Source organism: Herpailurus yagouaroundi, unplaced genomic scaffold (assembly GCF_014898765.1).
Source record: "Herpailurus yagouaroundi ecotype Mexico unplaced genomic scaffold, PumYag 166, whole genome shotgun sequence".
Lineage (NCBI taxonomy): Eukaryota > Metazoa > Chordata > Mammalia > Carnivora > Felidae > Herpailurus > Herpailurus yagouaroundi.
Window position 1 is genome coordinate 23,366,857 of NW_024412407.1, and position 13,419 is coordinate 23,380,275.

Genomic DNA, 13,419 nt, shown 5'->3' on the forward strand with positions numbered 1-13,419 from the left:
CACCTTTATCTCTGCTAATATTAAGACTACTATGTGGATGAGTTAGGTTTCACTAATGAAATATGTAGGTGAATTATTTTTAACTAAGAAAGGAAATGTGGCAGTGAAGGAGAAAATAGGGTGGTCGGTTGTTAACACTGACATTACTTTGAGGGAGTAAAAAGTGGCACTTTAACTCTGAATTTCTTCATGCACACAGGAGCTACACTACAGTTCAAAGCCTAGTGATGTGCTACATGGGTGTTAAGGGCATTTGTAAAGTGGTGAATTGTGAAAGTTCACATTTTGTAGATTTTTATAGTACTGGGGAATAGTTGTTAGCACCTGATTTTTATTTTATTTTATTTTTTTTTAATTTTTTTTTTTAACGTTTATTTATTTTTGGGGGGCAGAGAGAGACAGAGCATGAACGGGGGAGGGGCAGAGAGAGAGGGAGACACAGAATCAGAAACAGGCTCCAGGCTCTGATCCATCAGCCCAGAGCCCGACGCGGGGCTCGAACTTCATGGACCGGGAGATAGTGACCTGGCTGAAGTCGGACGCTTAACCGACTGCGCCACCCAGGCGCCCCGAGCACTTGATTTTTAAAATAAAGTAACATAAAATTCAGGCTCTGTTTAGGTCAATTTAAGAATAAATATTTACTTAATAATAATAACTGCTTATTTAGATGTTAATGTTAAAAATTATCAGATATGTTTTATTCCAGCTTTTTTTGGTCCAACAACTGGATTTTTATAAATACAAAGCTTTACAGACATACAGTGAAAGTTGGTAATGGAAGTAAGTGAAAGGAAAAAAATGTTTTTATGATTTGACATCTCTTAAGATTCTGTTCTTAACAATGCACCTGATTCCTTAATTCCATGATTATTGTTCAGTGCCCACTCTGTACCATGCAGGCTTCCTTGGGGCTGGAGATACATTGAGCAAAAGGGACCAGATCTCGCTGCCTTCATGAAGCTTATTGGTCTTAGATCTATTTTGAAGAGCAGTGCTTCTAGATAATGATCCTCATTCTGTTTAATTTGGAGCTTTAATTTAAGCTTTGTGCTTTAGGAGGGCATTAGATTTCTTGCATCTCTTTTAACTATATTGTCAAAGAGTGCATAGGTTTATGGAATAGTTGTATTGTAATCTTAATAGAATTAGTATAAATGGGTAGTAAAAATAAAATATTTGAGAGGATTAAGTAGGGACATAGTGCTTATGTTAGGTAATTTTTCAACTTCTTATTTTGAAAATTTTCAGACTGTGGGAAAGTAGCACAATGAATACCTGTTACCCTTAAACAGGCTACATTGATTTGGTTAAGGTGATGTCTATCAGTTTTCTCTCTGGAAAGGTATCTTCTTTTTCTTTAATATGTACCCTGTGGGGAGATGCTTTGAGACTATAAGTATCCTATTCTCCCAACATACTTGCACTCAGTGGGATATAGCATCCACTGATAATTCTTGGCAGAATAAATTACTACCATAGTGGTTGCAAAATAGTAGATCATCTTATAACCCTATTATTACTTCTACATTTATTAGTTGACAATCTACCATAAATAAGGGCTCTCTCTTTTCTCTTCTGTCTCCTTATTTGTTTTTTTCTTATTTGTATTAGTGTGGATGCCTGGATTCTTTTTGTATTCAATGTGTTAAAGTCTACTACTGTAGTTATTGGTTTTGATCTCAAATTTGTTTTTGATATGGCCAGTGGAATCCCTTTCAAGTTGGCCTCTGTATCCATTGACATGTCTCTTATAAGATTCTGAGCTCTTCATTTTCTGGCACAGTGTGCTAGGTTCACCTTGTACTTTCCTGTCCTCAGTGTGGATTCAGCCATTTGTCCAAAGTGTCCTAATTCCTTTTAGTGGGGAGTGGTACTTAGAAATTAAGACCTAGATGTTGGAGTGGCGTCTGGCTGACTCAGTTGGTAGAGCATGCAGCTCTTGATCTTGGGGTCAGAGTTTGAGCCCCACATTGAGAATAGAGATTACTTTAAAAAAAAAAAAAAAGACCTAGATGTTAGGTATTGTTTATTGCTGCTGGGGTGTCACTGCTTCTAGACCCTTCTGAGGAATATATTTATTTAAAAATCATGAGTTCATTCTTCCTCACCTTCCTCCGTTAATTTTATTTCTCCCATGGTGAGAGGTTCTGTTTCTACCTTGTATAAATTTTACTGTTTTCTATATCCGACAGCTGTTGAAATAAAATAATACCAATCTTAAATCCTGGTTCTTGCAGTATTATTATTTTGGGGGTGGGGGTAGAGAGAGGGGGCAGAGGATCTGAAGCAAGCTCTGCGCTGACAGGCTGACAGCAGTGAGACTGATGTGGGGCTCAAACTCAACGAACCGTGAGATCATGACCTGAGCCAAAGTCGGGCGCTCAACCAACTGAGCCACCCAGGTGCCCCTCTTGCAGTATTATTTTAAGTAAAACAGGTTGAGTGAATTAACATTAGGTTAGCTTTTATATTTGTGGTATTGGGATTAAATATTTTTCTCCATTGAGAAAAGTAGGATCCTTTTGTTTTCAAACTATCTTAAACCATTTAGGAAAACATTTAGGAAAAGATGGAGCAGTTTGGGTACATGAAAATTAAGACATCATTAACAAAAATACACGGAAACCTGAGAAAAGTATTTGCATCATATATCAATCAGGAAGCTCTCATATATAAATTAGAAAAAAGCAAACACCCAGTCGGAATAAAAAGAGGCTAAGGATATAAATAGCCAACCTATCCATCAAAAATAAATAAAGTAAAATGAATGACATAGATACCTCATTAATATAGAAATACAAGTTCAAACAATAAATAACATTTTTTACTTTGATATTGGCTAAGATTATAATGTTAGGGGTGCTGGGAAGAGTGCATAGACAAGTGTATGTACTCCTTATGAGGTAGTGGAGTGTACCTTGTGATAAACTTCCTGGAGGTCAGTTTGGCAGTATGTATCAAAATGTAAACTGCATGTTCTTTGACTAAGTAGTTTCTCCTCTAGGAATTTATCCCAAGGATTCGATTGGATAAATGTTTAAGATGTATAATACATGGTAATGTTTATTGCAGTGTTGTTTATGATTTTTAAAAGTGGAAATAATCTACAGGTTACCAGTAAGGAATGGGTAAAATAAATTATGGTATATCTATACAAATTGTATTATACAGTTGTCAAAAAGATTAGGTAGATCTGTATGTACTGTCATTGAAAATTACCCATTGTGTAAATGAAAGCTGCATCATAGTATATTGTATAGAGTGTGATTCCATATAGTATGTAAAAGCAATGTGGATATGTATAGAAAATGTGGTAGGAGTTAAGCCAGACTCATTCTCTGTAATATTTGGTTTTTTAAAATGAGCATATACTAGAGAGGGGAAAATAAATATTCATTTTTGAGGGAGAAAAGTCACTAACATGGTGGATACCTTTAAATTACTTCATAATTTACTTTCTTTTTTTAAAAGATTCAACACATTGGATAATGCAGATGTATCTTGGATAATGAAATTGGTACTAGGCCAGTTAAAGAATAGCTGAGAGATATATAATACAGAACATGAAAATTATATTGGCATTTGTAATTATTAAGATTGGATCTGTGATTGGTCCTGCTTCACATTCTGTCCTTGGCATCAAGTGATAATTTATGGCAAGATGCCACATGACTTCAATAGATTACAGGTGTATGCTTATTGTATCTTTATTTTCAAAATCTGTTACTCAAATTTTCCTTGAGTTTATTCAGATTTTTGAACCAGCTTTATCTCTTGGAAGTAGTGCACCTTTTATTCTCTCTAGTCTTAAGCTAAGATTCAACATTCTCATCATTTTAAGTATTCCTCACTTAGTAGAAAAACGTTTGTTTTCTTTATTTTTACTTGTAATCAATCAATGTCTTAATCAAAAATTCTGTCATGAGAACCCTAATCAAAACAGAGATCCTTTGTCATCTTCAGAGTTTTAGCTTTCCTTCCCTGGAGCTTGCCCCAGCTCGATTATATGTATTTTGAAATACGGTGACCAGTTTTGCAAAAAGTAGTCCAAGTGTAGATGTTCAGTGATCTTAAAAAAACAGGATACTGCTGTTGCCATATAGTTCCTAGTAGCCAGTGGCCTGCCCCCTGACCTTTTTGGCCTATAATAGCATGTGTAATGTAATCTATAAAAGCATATAGTTACCCTTTTTATAGCACTTTTCATTTTATAAAGGAGTTTCATAGTTTTTAATCCTAACCTGTATACAAAGTCCTGTATGTTATTATTTACCTACTTTTACTGCTGAAGGACAATGGCTTAGAGTATGTGAGTATGTGAGACATTAGGTAGTTTGTCGACACTCACACTAGAACTTAGTGAAGTTCTGCGGCTGCCCATAGCCTAGCCTATTTCTGGCCTAGATTTCTGTCCTGAGCATCAGATCTCTATATCAAGCTGCCTCCGGGTCAAACCCATAAGCGTAGGGAATTTGACATGCCCCAGATTGAACTCATCTTTTCCTCTAGTCTTCCCCTTCGGTTCCTATGCCCAGTCAGTAAACTGCCATTAAAAAAATTGAGATATTATTCATACAGCCTAAAATTCATCCTTTTAAAATATACAGTTCAGTGGTTTTTAGTATATTCACGAAGTTATATGACCATAACATTTTTGTCACCCCAAAAAGAAGCCCAATACCCATTAGCCATCACTCCTTAGTCCCTTCTCCTGCTAGCTGCTGGCCACAACTAATTTACTTTCTCTGTGGATTTTCCTATTCTGAATATTTCATAAAATCAGAATCATACAATATGTGGCCTTTTGTGTTTGGGCTTCTTTCGTGTAGTGTAATGTTTTCAAGGTCCATCCATGTTATCACATGGTTCAATACTTTATTCCTTTTTATGGCTGAATAATATTCTGTTGTGTGGATATTACCATACTTTGTTAATCAATTAGTTCATGGGCATTTAGATTGTTTCCTCTTTTTGGCTATTTTGAATAATGTTGCTGTAAACATTGGTGTACACTTTTGTGTGTGAATATATATTTTCAGTTCTCTTGGGTATATACCTGGAAGTAGAATTGCTGAGTCATGTGGTATCTTTATGTTTAACTGTTTCAACAGCTGTCAGACTCTTCCACAGTGGTTGCAATATTTACATTCCCACTAGCAATGTATGAGGGTAGTTCTGCCAATTTTACCCATTAAATAGTTCTCAAAACTGTTTAGTCTTCTCCATCTATAGTGTTGTTTCTGTGTTCAGGTTCTGTCATTTCTTGTAATACTTTCTTAACACTCCTAGCCTCCAACCTGGTTCCTTTCTATAATTTTTCATAATCTAATAGTGAACCTGCTAACTCTGATTTTCCTTTCTACTTAAAAACCTTCCAGTAATTTAGTATAAGATAGAGTTCAAAATTCCTTGATGTGGCAGACAAGACCCTCCATAAGCTGACCTCTTGATTGTGGAGTTTCACTTCTACTTACCAGTAATTCCTCTAAGTTAAAGTTGTATTGAACATCTTGGTTCCATGTACTCAACATGTGTTTCATGTTTCTATGCATTCTCTTTGCTCCTTGATGCCTGGAGCCGCTGGTCTTTCTTAATTCATACAAGCAGAGTTGATCTCTTCTTCCTGTGTGCCACCATTGTGCTTTGTCCAGCACATGGCATTGCATTTATTTCACTGAGTTTTAATTGTCTGTATATCATGTCTCTTCTAGCAGTCCTAGCTCTTTGAGGTCCAAAACTTTAGAATTCCTGGCATAATATATGATACTTACTAGATATTTTTTAAGTGTCCCTATGATGCAAGAGAGAATCAAGTGGGTAGGTGGGAATGAGCTCATAAGCCTGTGTTTATATCTGTCAAATTCCATGTTTCTCCCCTACTATAATTCCAACGTACTAGGCAGTTATACATGATTTTAGCTGTCTTTGAGAACTAGCTTTCTATAACAATCTTTGATGGCTTATAACCAGTAGTGTGGACCACATTATTCTATGATGGATGCAAATAATCTTTTGGAAGAGTAGCAAAATACTTGAGCATTAAAGGAGTAAAAGTGAGTTTCTCATTTCTTCCTATAGATGTTATTTAGTAGTATGTGAAAAGTACTTATGGTACTTAATGCATTAAGAAAACCTTATTAAACATTTCAAGGGGCGCCTGGGCGGCTCAGTCGGTTAAGCGTCCGACTTCAGCTCAGGTCATGATCTCGCGGTCTGTGGGTTCGAGCCCCACGTCGGGCTCTGTGCTGACAGCTCAGAGCCTGGAGCCTGTTTCAGATTCTGTGTCTCCCTCTCTCTGACCCTCCCCCATTCATGCTCTGTCTCTCTCTGTCTCAAAAATAAATAAAGGTTAAAAAAAATGTTTTTCAAAAGTAAATCCCCAAATAATACTTTAGCTCACATTTTCAGCAGTCCTGTTCATGTTTACAAGAGCATCTGATGGAATCAGCAGCATGAAGAAGGAGATTAAATGGGTTAATGATTATAATATGCTTATCACAGTATCTGAATACTGTTTTGTTGTTGTTTACTATGGTGTCTTCCCATGTCAGGGGTTCACTGCCTGAGTTGGAAAACTAAATTGAGTGTGTTAAAAGGTGAACATACTGAGTAACTTGGTTACTATTAATTATAATAGAAAATTGACAAAGTGATGTCTTGGTCCATGAGTTTATCTCATCTTGAATGATTTAGTCTTAATTCTCAAATTCCTCTAATGGTTCTACAGATAAATTTCTATGCATAAAACAGCATTTAAAGGTGTTTTAACAAACTTGAAAACACTTTTAAAAAATTATACAAGTCAGTGCAAAAAAAAGATGAAAATTCCAAGTGGGCAAAGGACACATGTGATGGGAGTAAATATGGAAATATGAAAAAATCCTATATAACATTATTAGTCCTCAAAGAAATGGATATTAAAACAGTAAGAATTTTTAGCTTAATAAACAGACAGAAATTTAAAGAAAAATAAAAGTATAAAATCTATTGTTAGTGAGTGATGATGAAGCTGGTACACTCTTAATGTTGTATGGAAAATTTGATACTGAACACAATGTGTGCACCAACCAGCTTTTACATATCTTAACATTCTGCCACATTTGGTGTAGATCCTTTTTCTTTTTCAAGATACAAAACTTAATACAGTTAAAGGCCCCTGTGATCTCTGTAGTCTTACTCTCTTCCCTCCCATAAATGTTTTTAAATCTTTCTTACATATTTTTTTGTTTGTATTTTTACATTAAAGCTTTCATATTATATGAAAGTTGCTTGAATACATTTATTAGGAGTCTTGATATAATTTTAAAATTTACAACTTCATTGTTCTAATATAATTTACAGTATCTTAAACTTGTGCTTATTTGTAGAAGACTGTGTTATAGTGTGTGCATTTATTTACATTGAATGGATTCATTCATTTATTTAACAGACAGTACTGATTACCCACTGTATTCAAGACTTTACACATGAGGTGTATAGTGGTGAGCAGAGCAGATGTGTGCCCCAACCATTATGGATGGTATATAGATAGTAATTAAACAATTAAACAAAAAAAAAAACCCATAGTTACAAATTATAATACATGCTGTGAAGGAAATACAGAGGTGCTGAAGAAGTGGTAAGCCCTTTGGATTTTATTTTTAAAAAGGAAGGGATGCGGGCGCCTGGGTGGCGCAGTCGGTTAAGCGTCCGACTTCAGCCAGGTCACGATCTCGCGGTCCGTGAGTTTGAGCCCCGCGTCAGGCTCTGGGCTGATGGCTCAGGGCCTGGAGCCTGTTTCCGATTCTGTGTTTCCCTCTCTCTCTGCCCCTCCCCCGTTCATGCTCTGTCTCTCTCTGTCCCAAAAATAAATAAAAAACGTTGAAAAAAAAATTTTAAAAAAAATAAAAAGGAAGGGATGCTATTAGAAGACTTTAAGCAAGCGAGTGACATGATTTAGCTGACATTTAAAAACGATCACTAGCTGCTCTGTGGAGAACATATCTTAAGAGTAACAATAGGGATCCCTGCTAGGAAGCAGTTGTAAGAAATTGCATGAGACCAAATAGTTGTCATGGACTAAGGGGATGGTAGTGGTGGTGGTCGATGCTTGGATTTGAAGTATATTTTGAAAACAGATAAATGGCATAAGGTTGTGAGTCAGTATTAAATGCCTATGTAATCTTTCTTTGTAAGACATCTTAGGATGCCATTTTAGGTATATGTCTATTTTCACTGTCATTAAAAAAATAAATAAATAAACCCTTTTTCCTTAGCACATTTACCAGAAGGGGTATTATTTTGTCAAAGGCTGTGAACATTTGTATAGCTCTTGGTAAATATCGTAATTGCTTTCCAAAAGGATTGTGCCTGTTTATTGTTATCGCCAGATAACTACGATGAACTACTATCTACGATTAACTTTTTCCAGCATGGTAGATTTCATTTAGTATTTCAGTATTTCAGTAAATTAAAAAATAGCACTTTGGCCAGGAGTGAAGGGAAATTTATGGAATAACTTTCGTTCATTTTATTATGTTGAATTAATTTAAGTGGCTTTATCCTCATTTGCAAAGGATGTTAGTAACCTATGTACCTGATATGAAAGTTTATTCTCTTTGAAAGGCTGGAAATAATACTCATGAAAAATGTAAAGTCTTCTGGCACCTGGCTGGCTCAGTTGGTAGAGCATGGGACCCTTGATCTCAGCAGGACCATGAGTTTGAGCCCCATACTGGACATAGAGCTTACTTTAAAAACAAAAAAGTAGGGGTGCCAGGGTGGCTCAGTTGGTTAAGCATCTGGCTCTTGGTTTTGGCTTAGGTCATGATCTTGTAGTTCTTGGGATCGAGCCCCTCATCAGGCTCTGTGCTGATAGCGCAGAGCCTGCTTGGGATTCTCTCTTTCCCTCTTTGTCTGCCCTCGCCCTGCTCCTGCATGTTCTTTCTCTCTCTCAAAATAAATAAATAAAACTTAAAAAAAAAGTAAAAATTTTGAAAAAAGTAAAGTCTTGATCTTTTTCGTGCTTCATTCTTAACTGGTTTCATTACAGAACCTATGTTTTTAAATTGGTTAGGCTTTGATAACTTGTACTTTTACAAAGTGGTGATTTTTTTTTTATAGATGAAAAGAACAAATAATATTAGTTGAGAATACTTCAGATTTGTGAAGTTATTTTATTAGCTTAGAGCAGGGGTTGGTAAACTTTTCTCTAAAGGGTCACATTGGTCTTTGTTGCATAATCTTTGCTTCTTTTTTTTTTTTTTAATAACCATTTAAAAGCATAAAAACTATTCTTAGCTGGTGGGCCATGAAAAAACAGGTGGGCAGAATTTGGCCTGTGGGCCAGTAGTTTGCTGAACCCTTAGACTCTAATCTTGGGAAAGAGTCTTCATTGATGTAAATTTTTTCTACCTCCATATATTTCTTTTCTTATGGCTAACCTGAAGTTAGAACAAAATCTTTAGTATTTATATATCATTTTTGCTTGCTTTCTGCTTTGTATACTTCATCATTTAACACTTTGTTCTTAAGCTTCTGCCAAGTTGCACTGCCTTTTTATATAGCTCAGTGACTGATTGCACTTCTAAGGATGACTGTAGTTAAAATTAGCTTTGGAAATACTGAATTTCTAACCTAAATCTATTATTCCTAATCAGGATATTCTACTCCATTGCACATAAGTAGGTTGTAGATTACTTTTTTCAGTAACTAAATGTGACTCCTAACTTTGCTGGCAATTTTGTTAGGGTTTAGAAGGGAAAAGATAATGGGAATGAAATACATGAGTAAATAGGGACTGCTTTTCCAGTTTCTCGGTCCCTTTGATGGAGTATTCATCAAAAATGCAAAATGTCTAAAAAATTTATAGATGGGAATCACTGAGGTACATCTTGGAGGAATTCTATGTGGACAGATGGTGAGTAATCCCCCAGCCACACATTAGGTATAGATTTTGGTGGCTCCAGAAGACTATGGTCCTTAACTTTATTATTGGTAGAAATTGTTAGATGTGAAGACTAAGTAAACTTTCTTTTTTTTTTATTTTTTTAAAATTTTTTTTTTCAACGTTTTTTATTTATTTATGGGACAGAGACAGAGCATGAACGGGGGAGGGGCAGAGAGAGAGGGAGACACAGAATCGGAAACAGGCTCCAGGCTCCGAGCCATCAGCCCAGAGCCTGACGCGGGGCTCGAACTCACGGACCGTGAGATCGTGACCTGGCTGAAGTCGGACGCTTAACCGACTGCGCCACCCAGGCGCCCCGTAAACTTTCAACTCTAAGGTTAACCTAAGTTAGAATTGGTAAGTGAAGAATGTGAGGTGATAGCAATAGGTAAGGAAAGTCTTTCATCTGTAGCTACACCTGGCTAACGAACGGATTGACTAAGACACTGTACTTTACTCTCAATTCCTGCTCTTCCATCACATTTCAAAAATACTGGTTTTCAATTTATAATATACAGGAGTTCTTTCAAGTACTTAGTTAAAGGAATAGGCTTTAAAAATCCAACCAGATGTTCAAATCTTTAGTAAGAAGCTTCTTTTTTAGAAAATCAATACCCATCCTGGGCACCTGGGTGGCTTAGTCAGTTAAGTGTCCATCAGCTTATGTCATGATCTCACAGTTTGTGGGTTCGAGCCCCATGTCAGGCTTTGTCCTGACAGCTCAGAGCCTGGAGCCTGCTTTGGATTCTCTGTCTCCCCCTCTCTCTGTTCCTCTCCTGCTCATGCTCTCTGTCTCTCAAAAATAAACATTTAAAAAAAAAAGGTGGGGTGGCGCCTGGGTGGCTCAGTCGGTTGAGCGTCCGACTTTGTCTCAGGTCATGATCTCGCGGTCCGTCGGTTCGAGCCTCGCGTCGGGCTCTGTGCTGACAGCTTGGAGCCTGGAGCCTGTTTCGGATTCTGTGTCTCCCTCTCTCTGACCCTCCCCCACTCATGCTCTGTCTCTCTCTCTCTCTGTCAAAAATAAATTAAAAAAAAAAAACATTAAAAAAAATCGATACCCCTCCTTTTTTTCTCTCTGAAGAGATAATTCATTTTATTATAGACAATTTGGAAAATATAGTTACTTTAAAAGATAACCATGACATCATAGTCTAATATGGTAGTCTTTCACACTTTTAAAATTGAAAGTCATAGGGAAAAAAAAATTAAAAAACAAAAAAGGTTGGGGGTGCCTGGGTGGCTCAGTTGGTTGGGCGTCCAACTTGAGCTCAGGTCATGATCTCACGGTTCGTGAGTTTGAGCCCCGCGTCAGGCTCTGCTGGCAGCTCAGAGCCTAGAGCCTGTTTTGGATTCTGTGTCTCCCTCTTTCTCTGCCCTTCCCCTGTTCACTGTCTGTCTCTCTCAAAAATAAATAAACATTAAAAAAAATTTTAAATTAAAAGTCATAGGGGTGCCTCATCTGGTTAAGCATCTGACTCTTGGTTTTTCAGCTCAGGTCATGATCTCACGGTTCATGAGCCCCACTAACAGCATGGAGCCTGCTTGGGATTCTCTCTCACCCTCTTTCTCTCTGCCCTCCCCCACTCGTACTGTCTCTTTCTCTCTCTCTCAAAATAAACAAATAAACTTAAAAAAAAAGATTTCAATGCATTAAGAAAAAATTAAAAGTCATAGAAAGGAATATGTTTAATGTAGCATCTAGTACCAAAAAAAAAGATAGGTATTTCTTTATCAAAAACATAGCCTTTTAACATTTTGGTGTATATATCACCAGTTTTAAAATAATACATACAGATACATGCATATAGATATATTCGTATATTTGGGATCATGCTACACATATATGTCTTTGTGTTCTATAATGAATTTTCAAATATTTTACCAAAAACATTTTTAATGACTATTCTTTTTCTTTAATGATAGAATGGCCTATGTAGTAATTCATGAACTAAGGGCACTTTAATACTATAGCCCACATGTGGAACAATAAGAAACAATAAGTCCTTGGTTTACACTTTATACCCATTTTCAGCCCTCCCTCTTATTCCATGACTTCACCTTGCACCGTCCCTTTCCCTTTTTTTTTTTAGTCCTATTTTGGCAGAAAGTACATGAAGTCTTAAGTATTAATCAAAAGTCAGAGGAAAATAAAATTTTCATTTTAATATTCTATAATGTTATCTACTCCCTTTCCTTTATTCAGTCTTAGAGTTGCAAAATCTCTTTAAGATATTCATCTTTCTCCCTCCCTTTCTTGATGCCCCTTTTAATAGAGGCCCCACAGAATTTGCAGATAAAGCAGTCATGCTGTCTAGAGTTATCATAGTATCTATCTGGCTGTTGATATTTCCAGGATTTCAGAAATGGATAAGTGCATCAAAATCCTCAGTACTGACCTTGCTCTTAATGTATTCTTTTGACTGTTAAGTAAATAAATGCGTGACAATTATTTGTAAATTGATTTTTTTTGCCATTCTAAATCATCCTGAATAACAGAGTTGGTAGAGCTCTCCCATTTCTGTAATAATTATTTTCTTTAATAGAGCATGGGGGGGGGGCACCTGGGTGGCTCAGTCAGTTAAGCATCCGACTTCAGCTCAGGTCATGCTCTCGCGGTTTGTGAGTTTGAGCCCCGCGTCGGGCTCTGTGCTGACAGCTCAGAGCCTGGAGCCTGCTTCGAATTCTGTGTCTCCCTCTCTTGCCCCTCCCCCGTTCACACTCTGTCCTGTTTCTCTCTCTCTCTCTCTCTCACTCTCAAAAATAAACATTAAAAAAAAAATAATAGAATATTCGGGTCATTTTGTTAATAATATGAATACTTGCATTGTTGAATCTCTGTATAACACTTTTTTATAAATCTTTTTTTTAAATTGTGGTATGGTGTATGTATCTTATATATAATATATATTTTATATATCATTGCAGCCATTCTTGAATGTACAATTCAGTGTCATTAAGTAAATTCACAATGTTGAGCAGCCATTAGCTCTGTTTCCAGAAGTTTTTCATCATCCCAAACTGAGACTCTGTGCCCATTAAACAATAAAATCCCCTCTCTCCGTGTCTGGTATAACCTCTATTCTACTCTTTGTCTCTATGACTTTACTTATTTTAGGTATCTCATGTAAGTGGAATCATAGATATTTGCCTTTTTGTGTGGCTTATTTCACTTAACACAATGTTTTGCAAGTTTCTTTTATATTGTAACATATGTCAGAATTTCATTTCTTTTTATGGCTGAATAAAATTCCACTGTGTATATATATATTCTACGTTTTGGCTATTGTAAATAATGCTGTGATGAACATTGGCATACAAGTATCTGTTTGATTTCCTGCTTTAATTCTTTTGGTTATATATGTAGAAGCAGAATTGATGGATCATATGGTAATTCTGTTAAACTTGTTGAGGAACTGCCAAACTATTTTCCACAGTGGCTTCACCATTTTCCATTCCTACCAGCAATGTATAAAGTTTCCAGTTTCTCC

The 13,419-nt window shown here is 36.4% G+C and overlaps 1 protein-coding gene across 4 annotated transcripts in view; it reads left to right on the forward strand.

The window, feature by feature from the left end:
• Positions 1 to 13,419, forward strand: part of KRAS (KRAS proto-oncogene, GTPase) — a 40,927-nt gene that overhangs the window by 8,858 nt on the left and 18,650 nt on the right. The window lies entirely within an intron of this gene.